Genomic DNA, 12822 nt, shown 5'->3' with positions numbered 1-12822 from the left:
AATTAAGTTTAGTTATAGTACTAACTATATAAAAAAAATAAAATTGATGAATTTGTTAAATTGCAACAAAAAAATGTCTACATTATAGTAACAGGAGAAAATTCTGACACGTTCACGGCAAACCTTATTATTTTGGTGTTTCGTTTTAACAACACTCATCGTGTCTTCGTGAAGTTGTGAAACTGAAAAGTTATCAATGATTTTTTATCTGAACCATCTAATCCATCAAAACGTCAACTATATTAAAAACCAAAACAAAAATACAAATTAAGCTTGATATAATATTTATTTTAATTCGTACACGTATAATAAAAAATGTATATAGTGCATAATAGTACTTGAGTCATAGACGAGAAACTCTAGCGGGTCAGACTAATTGAAGTGTTGCCACTGCATTCAGAGGACAACAAATATAATACAATTTATAATTGTAAAAAAAAAACTCGAATCTCAGTATACGATAAATGAATACAATACTCTGTTTATGTATATGAATTGGTGGTAATACCTACTACCTAGGTACTGCATAATGTTTACCGAGGGCTTCAATCTTGGCAGTGTTATACTAGGTTGTTTACAAGACATACAAAGAAGGAAAGATTTTTTCTGGAGAACATGACTAAAAATATCTAAGTAGTTTCGCATATGACTTAAATAATCATCTCGACTGTAATATACAGCCTATGTTTATGAGTATGAATAATAATAATTTTTTATATATTTTCATATAGGTAACTAACAATGTACATACTTAATGTAATCATGTTAAATTGTTAAACTGTATTTACTTCCAAGTTCGTATCGTTTTCATAAAGGAGTTCATCATCATCATCATAATCATTCTTTAAACAATTACAGTTCTTATTCATTACATCTCAAATCCAAATAATAAAATGAAAATATGTTGATGACATTTTGAACTATAAAAAGAGAACAATACAATGTAATATCGACAATTTATAAAATCATACATTTTAGGTTAATAAAATATATTGTTAGAGACAAGCGAGCGGAATAATCAGTCTCTATTTATTATAATATATAACAATATTTTTTAAATTCACATATTTTATGTAAAGAAAATGTTCAAAATCGTTTTCGTTCCATGTCTTATACATTTAATATTACACATGTACCTCATTCTTTTATCTATCATTGTCGGATAAATTTAATATTTATATACTTTATCAAATAATAGGAAAAGAATTATTTAAAATTGTTATTCAAACTTCAAAATGGATTTGTAATCATCTTTCAAGAAATGTTTTGTTTTGTTTTTTTTTTTAATTTCTCCATTTCTCAGTTTAGACCTAGCCAAGTCATCATTATAATAATACATTATAATATTTGACTAAAATAATACTAATCCAAGTATGAATTAGCATTTAGTTTTATTGTTCCTATTAACGGAATGATGTCCGTTGTTAATGATGTAATGATATACAAATATTGATTGTTTAAATTTAGTATTCTAGTATTTAATATTTATGTAAAGAACATTTTTTAAATTTTTATTTGTTATTCATCATTGTATTTATACTTAACGTATACTAAATGTAAAATGTATTCTAAATTCGTATTTTATTTTTACGAGTTTAATAATTTTAATGTAATTAAATTATAAATAAATAGAAAATAAATAATTGATATAATATATCATGTAGGAGGTTTAATATGAATAATATATTACGCACCAAATTTTCGAGTGTGGAAACATGTTTAAAGTGTTTTTTATTGACTGGTAATATTCTTTGGAATAAAAAAAAAATCTAGATGAAGTCTTATTGGACATTATTATGTACAATAAACGTGCACAACGTAACGAGAATCAAATATTATTCAGTGGATTTGAAAAAAAAACTAATTTCACATACGATGATAGAGAGACGCAGAACAGAAAAGTAGATACTTATTGAATCATCAATTCATATACTGAAACAATTTTGTGTACGTACAATACAATATAAATAATAGTATATTATTAAATAGGTATTAGGTATTATGCATGGTTACGTATACATAACCAGTATACACAAATGTATTTTTATAATATACCTATTCTATCAAAATTACGCAGATACAACTTAACAATATATTTTCTTTTGATGCACAAAACATAGTGGCTGGCCAGTGGCCACTATGAAATAAGTAATATTATTTTTAACAATATAGTAATTCGTTATTAGTAGCCAGCCACTTACACTTTAATTATTATTAAATAATATTTAATTAAAACAAATTATAGCTATTAATATTTTTTTATTTTATTAATATGCAATTTTTTTTCCAAAATGAAATATGTGTAGTATTATGGGGTAATGCGGCGTATGCTTGGGAAAATCCCGCTGAATGATTTTAACGCACGGAATATTATGAAATCGATTTGATAACAATAATTTGTAATGAAAAAAAAAATATTAAAAATATTTCTTTTGAACATTGATTATTAATGTTAAATAAACTTCGGCTACATAAGCTATTAGTAAAATAGGTAAACAATTTTTTAAATTACATTAATATGTATGTAATTTGATTTGTCTTTAGAATGATTTGGATCTAAGATGTTGACTGTTGAGTATCACAGATTCATCGAGCTCCTTTTTGTGATTACGAAATTCTATCATTAATTGTAGTTTAATCTTTAACATCAACCTCCTAAGCTTTTGTAGTATATAGATTATAGATGAATACTTCTTTAACATTAGAAAACTACGAAAACGCTAATATTAGCCAATAATAAATTATTTTATAAGTTATAATATTATAGATATGTTTAAAACAAAAATCAATTCTCAAAAATCTAAACCAAAAGTATATAATACTATATATTGTCACTAATGAAAAATAATATTTTTTTGAACCCTAATTTATAAGTTATAAAACAATAAATAAAATCGTTATTTTTCATTTAAGTATCCAATTTTGTGGAAACATGAACATAATCTCTAGAAAAATATTGTGCATTTATATTTTCAAGATTTATAGGTTTTTGCAAGAACAGCGGATAATAATTGTTTCATAAATTGTTGAAGTTTTAACTATCTATTAAAATGAATAATATTTTACCTACAAAATAATTTAAAACGCTTCAACACTGATAAACTTAAGTTGTTCGATATTATTTTAATATTTTTATGTGTTAATAGGAACGCTTATGTGAGTTCTTGATTTCTTGTACTCGTATTGCAATTCATGCTATTTGACTGAACTTTAACAAAATACAAGTATACCTGGATCCACGAAATTATTTTAAAGGTATCTTAATGTAAGTGTATAAATCATTAATTTATTTTAGTAGGTATAGATAAAGATTAAATTCATAAACTATCGTTATTTTTACATGCACAGATACCTAATAATATAGTTAGTTCATTCATCCGAATGACACTAAATGGCTTAAAACAAAAATAACTCGTGAGTACGAGTGTCGAGTATACAACATTATTTGCACAATTTCAAGAAGACCTTTTTCGCAATAACTTAATGCTGTATTTATTTTTCCTTTTTTTTATTTTTAATTTACTCATAAAACATCCAAAGGGATATAACGTACAAATTAATGAGGATAACCAAATGCGTCCGTTTTAAGTTAACTGCGTATCTACCTACGTTACTTTCCAATGAAAACGTTTGCGCTTGAAATAATATTTTTTTAGGACTAAATGTTTAAACAAATAAACTATAAGCTTTTGTATAAGTATTCCGTGTATAGGTCCTTATATAAGCCGTTGTAAATATCGATTTTCGTACATAAACTATAAGTATAATCTGATAATCACTAAAGCAACGCTTTTTCATTAAAACACATTGACCGACAGATCTATTCCAGCCTTTAGGTAAAATATTAAATCGTATACCATAAAGTTTGTCAGCTATACTGACACTGTATCTTTTCTTTGGTATTGTGATAATTGTTATGAAGATGTGTACTATTGATTTTTATAGAACAAATATAGGTAAGAACTAAAGAACATATGCTTATAATGTTGGTGCCTTTCTCCAGTTAAAGTTGAGAGGAAGGGAGAAGCTCCAGCCATAAACAAATATAAATTCTGAGTGTATAAAATATATTATAATAATAGTAGATATTATATTTTTTATCTATTTAATGATATTTTAAAAATAAATAAATTTAAATATAAATTGTAATAATAATAACATTCACTATATAAATGATAACATTCTGTGTGGAAAAAAGTACAGAATTAGAAAAAAACAATTTAAAAAAGGGAATAAAATTATAGAAGCAACAGATGAGAAAAATTAAATAATATTATTTAAATCCGAATTATATAATTTATAAATATATAATTTTTTATTTTATCTGACTAAGAGAGAGCGAATTTTTTTTAAATATGATTTAGATAACCAATTGTATATTTATATTTATATATAATATTATATTTAAATTAAAGTATAATTTACACGGATAGGTACTTCTCGATTGTCGATAAAATGAAAAATTACACTTTTATACGGTTTTCGATATAATCGTTTTTGACAACGCATATATTAGGTACTTATATTGAGAGTAGATCCGAGAACACTAACACAAAATAAAATAAATAATATTGATAATTTACGGTAGTAGATACATAATACTATTATACAACAGTATTCCGTATTACAATATTATAATATGATTATGAACAGTAAGACTTCCCAGCTTTCGAATAATACGCATTTTAAAAGAAATGTGTGTTTTTTTTTTTTTTTACAAGCTCCCACTTCCCCGTCGACGATAAGTCTTTACACGTCAGAGCTCTCTGTAGGTTAATATGAAATATTTAATTAATATTCAAATAATATAACATAATATCGAACGACTCAATATAAAACCATCAACAAAAAAATTAAATAAATAAAAATTGTCTATTTCCAATTTCCAATGGCACTAATTACCTAATATACTCAACTAATATTAAAACTAATAGTTATGAAAATATTTATATTCATTTATTTAAAGAGTAAATCCAACCTAACCAAATCTATTACGCATAATTGTTATATCATATAACCACAGGTCACTGATTAATAATTTTGATTAAGTACTAACTAGAATATCACTAGACACAATTTGATGCTATAATCTATACCAAAAGTTAAAAATCAAAATGCGATGACAGATTTTGAGAAAACTTCTTGTACGATAAAAATTGTAACTTGTATATACGTAGTACCTGCAGTAAGTATTGTTATTGTGTGACAAGGAAACTGTGTGCGATGAGGTGGAGAAAATGAAGAAGAAGAAGAAGAATCGGAAGGAGATGCAAAGATGTATAGTAATGATAATAATAATAATAATAATAATAATAATATAACAACATTGCGAAGGCTAAAGGGCGGAAGTGCGTTCGTTCCAACGCGGCGGTGGCGGTTTTAATTCGTTTCTCAGTTTGTTTTATAGTGTTTTAACGCGTTCGCGCGCCACGACTGCACACCGTGTACCTATATACATAATATTGTGTATACATAATATTATATATAACATTGTAATATTGCGGAAAACGAGCGCTACACGACCGGATATACCGTTCAATCTTTGCCGTCCATAAATTATTACGCAGCCGGTGCCCGCCAGTTTTCTCAACTTTGTTTCAGCAGTATATGCCACCCGAAGCGTTAATTAAAACTTTAAAGCTGCCGTTTCTGCGTGTACACAACAGCTCCCTGTGTACGCACTACCTGCTGCTCAAGCAGCTGTCGACTTGACAGAGTTTGTATGTATAACAATTTTTACAGGACCCGCTTCCTCTCAGTATATATAAGCATATAATATAATAAATTAATAATATACCGGATGATTCTTTTGTCTGAAAACAGTCATTGTTTTGTTAAAAATTTTTTTAAAAATAATTTAAAGTTGTCACAAAACGAATTTTTCATAATTTTTACTACTTATTATCGTTATTATTGTTCAAGTTTTTTACTGTTTTAACTAAACAACTTATTCATTTTTAATATTTCATACCATAAAGCGGGATATTTTTCGGAATACTTTTTGATAGGTAAAAATAAATTTTTTAGTAAAAATATAAGTATAAGTCTATTATCTGTACATAATATTATTACTATAAATTGGTAGTATTGTACATACATTAGAAAATCTTAAGAAAATGTACTGGAAATCTCGAAAACGATCCTCGACTATATTATTTACAATCAATTTTTTAAATTTTTATTAAGTTTTAAACACCAGGATTAATTAACCCTTATATCAATTCGAATAATAACGGTATTATTAACCAGCAAACGTTTGTTAAATTTTTTTATCCCTGCGTTTGAACGCCAGCGTATACACTATACACCCTGCAGCATCCGAAACTCGGATAAAATGATTCGAGTGCAAGATCCTGGTTCTATCATTGATTTTGACGCGTACATAGTCGTATTGTAGTAACTTATAACAATAATAAACGGATGGGACTTATTCTAAGCTTATCGTGGGCGTATCAATATAATGTTTTGTAATATTATATTGCAATATACGCCCCTTGCGCCGAGAATTATAACGAAATAGACAATTTATATTCGATAAACTACCGACTAGCCACTTGCCCTTCGTCTTCTCTGTCCATTTCTGCGGACCACAATCCCATCATAATATTAAACGTCGTTTACGGACTTTAAGCCTATAATATACGTTTTATTTTATTAAAACAGATTCATATCATCATCATTATCGCTCATTTGTTCCGAAACTGCTTTGAACAATCATAGGTACCTATTTGTTTTTCCAGTTGAGAGTTGACGTATACCTGCAGGATTTAAAAAAATGAGTTTTATTAAAAATTACCACATATACCTAATAAATAGATGATGTTATTTTGTGTTCCGTAAATGTTTCCATTGATTACACGTACGACTGATGTGGTATTTAAACACCGCCTTACTATGACTATATGTCTATATTATTTAAGTCAAGAATTTCTTTTAGCTATATACATTTTAGTTATTTGGCTTGTGTAAGTATTAATGGTATCTAAAGCACTACTGTAGCACTTGGACCGCTATGTCCCCCTTTAAATGTAAAATCTTCAGTGATGCTGTTATGAACACCGCCGTTCATAGACTATGATGCTTTGCTATATTTTACATTGTGTCTTGGGTTGTATCCGAAAGATGAAAATTTATCAGACCGTTCTCTGCAGTATATGTGATTGTAAAATAATGTTTGATAGTTGAATTAATATATTTAAAAAATGAATAAACCTTATTACAATTAAATGAATGATTTACTTTATTAATTTATTTTTTCGATAATTCGTCGAGGGATGCATATTATCTCCTTGGGCTATGCTACCAGTTTTCCACACGAATATCGTCAATAAAAAAATCTATAATATAATTATATTAGGTGCACTATTTGATATAGCAAGAGAAGTTTTGACGAATTGCTCGTGAATTATATACACGTAAATGAGGGATAAAGATTGTAGGTACCTATTGCGAGTTTCGACAGTAATATCGATATAAAAGGTACAGCGGGTTGCGACTCGCGATTAAACAAACGTGATACAATTACGAGTAGGTAGTGAATACTGAAAAAAAAAACTTCCAAATCAACTCGATTTTTTTGCTTTTTATCTCGCTGTAGCCGGCGGGTATAGGTTTTGTGCTAGTTTTAATGTAATCCGCACATATATAGTTACGTCGTCGTCTTGCACGAAACCGCCATTAAAGTTTAACAGATCCTTGAATATTCAACAGTCGTCCATTAAACATCGGATAGGTTTTAGCTGTTATGGGTAGTTATATTTGCGCGGATCCACGATAGGCTTCTTTATATTTTAACGAGCCGTTAAATTTGCCGAGTGCAACTGTGCACTATATAGTGTAACTCGGAGTTAATATAATATGTAAGTAGGAAATACTGTATACAATACGTATTATACGTAGATCATTAAAATATTTTATTAACGCATTTAAAAACTTCTCCTCGACGTCTTTGGAGAATAAATTGACCTTGGCAAATTTTATCGTTGTTTGTTTATAGATATATATATATATAGGTGTAGTGTTTATACAATTTTGATTACCGCAAATGTAGTTTTAGTAATTTACATAATATAATCACACGTAAACACCGGAAGTCTGGAAGTGTTTCTATATAGCGAAATACCGCGGAAGAGGGCGTACGATATTATTATGATATAATTATTAATGAGCGACGGGCAGCAGTGATTTAACACGACGTATTATAGTGTATTATTATATAACGTCGGACAGGCGTTTAAAGACTGAGCTTCGTATATAGGGTGAGTATCATATATATACTTAATATATAATATTATTATTAATATTATAACATAATATCGACGAGTCGATTTCACACGCGCGTTACAATAATATCCCGTCTCGTATATTTGGTGTGTGTGCTTTTATTACTTATTATTATTATTTTTATTATTTTACAGTCACCCCGTGGCAGTGGCCGACTCGTCTCGTATATGTACGCGCGCAGCATCTGGCGCAGAATTCGGAACTACCGCACACCGCTGCCGAGGAACGACGTCCCGAGGGAGGACGGCGGCCCGAACAGTGCACACCACACTGGCATACCTATGTTTCTATGTGTATTATAGAAGTGCGTGTGCGTGTTATTATATTCTGTTGTTCGTCGGCGGGTTTTGTTTACACTGTGGGAAAGTGGTTAGTCAAGTGCTCCCAGCAATAAAAACACGCGCCACCACTGTCGCCACTGCCGCACCTCGACCTTTGTGCGTTTCTCATAATCCATATATATATATAAATTCGCCCGAATTCACTGCACTGTATATAGCTGCCGTCACCGTTGCAGCCTTTGTTGTCATTGTCGTCGTCGTCGTCGTTGTTGTTGTTGTTGTGATGGTTGTTTTCGCCGACTGAGACAAAGGCGGAGAGACGCACTTGACGTCGAAAAATTTTGATACAGTCGGCGGCGGACGGGCGAGTAGGTGTGTACGCGCCCGCCACCTTCACGTCCATCCGATGATCGATCAAGTGCGAGTATAGGAATTTTTCACGCTTTTATACGGCGAATAGCGATCGTTACAGGGTGTGTTAACCTAAAGAATTACCATGACAATAACGATATGGTAAAAAATATGTTGTTTTTTTTTGGAAGAGTTTTTTTAACGATATTTTTATGGGATGTATACTAATAATATTTATTAGGGATAATTCTTCCTAGACTTATTAACTGGGACTTATTATTTTATAATAATAAAATTGATTAAAACTGTCATAGTGGAAATGCAAATTGAATATATTATATACAAGGTCTTCCAAATTTTAAGACAAACGTAGTGGAAAATCGCGTAAGAATAAATAAAATCTCCCATATCATTTTTGTCTTACAAAATTTGCAAAAGGATCTTTTACGAGATAGAATTAATACTCGTATGTGTATACATTAATGAAAAAGAGCTAAAATCAATCATTTCAAATTCTAAAATGTTTCTAATTATCCATAAAATTTCCTTCTAAACCTACTATTTCAATAGCGAAAACTACTACGATGTTTTAAGTACTTATAGGTACTATCCGGTCAGTGGTTTGGTTTATAATCATTTACCTAATTACTAAGTTATGTGTTTATTTTTAGGCGGGGAAAATATTTGACATTAACAACTTAATATAATATAGAATTGAATTTTTTTTTTTTTTTTTTAATATAAAAATAGATGAAAAATATAAAGTGTGTAGATTTTTTCGCAAGGTTTAGTCTTACCCAGTATTTATTAAAAAATACTAATAAATACTTCAAATTGTTTTCAAAATCACAAAAGTCAATCTGTATAAGGATAATAGGTATGTATTAGAGATTAACGGATTGCTCAGCATGATACAGTAATAATTACTACTACAAAATAATAATAATAATTATTATTATTATTATTACTGCCAATTATTGGCATTATTTTTTTTTTTTTTTATTTTTACAAGAAATATACAATCTATACAATTAAGCACAATAAGTATATGTGAGATTAGGGTAATAAACATTATAGGGTTACGTGAATAAAAAGCCACCCATTGGTAACACTTAGATTGGCATTATTTAAATACATTTTTCGTATAATTTATCTTATATAGATACATCATTATTAAAAGATTTACTAATAGTTCTCTATTATAAATGATAAACAATTCTCTTTTAATAATATTATCTATCGATGAAAGTTTTGAAATTATATATTTAATAACTACTAATTATATAATATATTTAAAGGATTATACAACTAAAAACAATGACTTTTCTTGTTGTGTACAAGCATTGAAGTTAGATTGTGCTTAAAAAAAAGAAATTGTTGTTAGTCCATAATGGTAAAATTGTTAATTACATCATGTACTTATGGAGGCGCCATACAAGATTAGTTCAACGGTGAGCAGTGCCATAATCAAAACTATGGTGGATACGCATAATTATTTATTATATTAAAATTAGGATTCTAAAGACCTTGGATGCTGCACAATTTTCTACTTTCAATGTTTGGCATTCATTTCGATAATTCTTTAATGTACTGTTTAATTTTTTTTTCTTATAATTAATTTAATAATTGTCAATTATTTAATAATATATGTTTAACGTTACTTTGATGTTTTAAAACTCACCATTATACAAGGACATATCATATCATCATATTAAAAATGACATGATAAAAATATATTTTATAATAACACTATGAAATACGAGGGTCGAGGAATATGTACAATGTACATGTGCGAGTATGGTACGTTAGAAAAATGTGTTTAAGGTCGACAAAAGTATAGTGCCTAATAATATGATTATATAAATATTATTATATATTGTTATTATTACGTGTTTAAATATGTGCCTACGTTTTACCGACTGTTCTTTATTTAACTATGAAATTATATAGGTAGGTTTTTTTTATTAAAATTAACGGTTTGTACTGTATTTGTTGATTAATAGTTTATTGTTTAAACCTAAATGAGGCCAAACGTGCAATAGACTTGAATTGTTTTTCAAAAAGAAATGAAAATTTTAGTGACGATAGTGACGCTTATAGATTCATATTTTTCCGGCCGAAAAATATCTGCACCGGTCACCGATTCCCACCCCCTCCCCCAAAAAGTTTTATTACCCGCATATATTAATACTCGCATACAAATATTCGTGTAAGACTTGTGAAAAAAGTTTACACATTGGCCAACGTCGAATACTTCGTACGCGAACGTTTAATGGTCGTATTATATGGATGATGCGACTGCGATAAAGACAGCGGTGCGGCGGCGCTGTCCCCAGAGGACGACCGGGAATTTCCCGACAACGGTTCGCACGGTCGTCAGCCGGCCCGATCGTTATTGCCTCTGCACTTTTGTAGCCGTCTGTCGCTCATATTTTAATAACATAATGTTAATCGCGTGAAAAAAAAATCATAATTTTCCAAACGATAATATTCAACTCGTTTATTGTCACGATGAGCGTTAGGTATTATAATGTCAGTAAATTATTGCTCTATACAATTATGTGATACGCGCGTGTGACTATATATTGGCTATTGCAGTATCGTGTAAGCTTTTTATTGCAATTATGGATTCCCGGCAGACGTTTAGAATTTCCCATGCTTGCCGAGACTTTGTGGCTTTTTTTTTTTTTTGTATTTTAAGAAATGTTATGAAATTGTGTGTAACTTCAACAGAATAAAACTGTAAAAAATAAAGATATATACCTAATATGTTTGGAAAGATCTCCGTTACAATTTACAAGAAGACTAGGTGCAAATATTTTAATATTTTACCAATAATTGCATACGTTTATGCACTTATATAATAATAATTATATGCAATTATGTGCAGGAGATGCAAAATATGGAAAACTGATATAAAGTGTATAGATGAATCTGAAAAAATTTGCTAGAACATATTATTTTAAAATTAATTATGCAAACACTTTTTTTAGTCAAAGATTTGAGGTTCATCATAGTCTAAAATCTGATGATTCTATATAAAATATCTAAATTTAAGAAAAATGTGATAACACAAAAACCAAAAAAAATAAGAAATATTGTAAAAAGCTGATTATTAGGTAAATACTCGTTTACTCATAGAATTATATAATATGCGTTAATTGTTATAACCCGCGTGTCTACATGGGCACTATATATAGGTAAACAGTATATTAACTATCATAAATTGTAATTTGTAATTTAGCCATTGAATTACAATATAGGTATATTATTTTATTATCATTATTATTATACATAACAGCTATAATTTAATATTATACGTATAATATATACGAATTTGATTCAGTACAACTATAACAATAGCTAGGTTAGGTATAAGGTAACCTACTCTATTTCGGGAGGTACCAATTAGTATTTTTAGAGTGACCAGTTTAGTAATTCTGCAGGAACTTTTTGGAGGCCAAACTTACGTCAATAATTATGTTAATGTAATATATATTTTTATATATCACAGCTTGAAATATATTTTATATCGATTAATTTTTACGAACTATCAACGATAATCTAACTTCTAACTTTTTACCCTAGCGCATTTTTAAGTTCGATATTTCAGATAATATCTACATGACTACATCATATATAGAAGTAATAAGCCGATATGATAAAAAATATAGTAAAAAAAAATTGAAATTTTTAAACACAAATTGATAGGTATAATAAACATTTTAAAGTGTTTAAAAATTTACTTAGACAAATAGTGCAGTCAAATGGATCACCCCACACGTCATGTAAAATACGAAGTTTTAAAAAACAATAATATGCATTTGCGTGCCTATATGCGTATAAATAAACAATGCAATTAGCTCGACGTTACACATACATTATACCCAGTCCCTCTGCTAATACA

General features: G+C 28.7%; 1 long non-coding RNA gene across 1 annotated transcript; it reads right to left on the bottom strand.

The window, feature by feature from the left end:
• Positions 1-190: 190 nt before the first annotated feature.
• LOC126549294 (uncharacterized) lies at positions 191-1983 on the bottom strand. The gene is made up of 3 exons (XR_007603440.1): positions 1695-1983; positions 789-920; positions 191-237 (listed from the first exon to the last, which is right to left on the bottom strand). It is a non-coding gene; the product is annotated as an uncharacterized LOC126549294 (long non-coding RNA).
• Positions 1984-12822: the final 10839 nt, after the last annotated feature.

Source organism: Aphis gossypii, chromosome 1, assembly GCF_020184175.1.
Source record: "Aphis gossypii isolate Hap1 chromosome 1, ASM2018417v2, whole genome shotgun sequence".
NCBI lineage: Eukaryota > Metazoa > Arthropoda > Insecta > Hemiptera > Aphididae > Aphis > Aphis gossypii.
The sequence above is the reverse complement of the archived record's forward strand: the minus strand, read 5'-3'. Positions and strand labels throughout refer to the sequence as shown.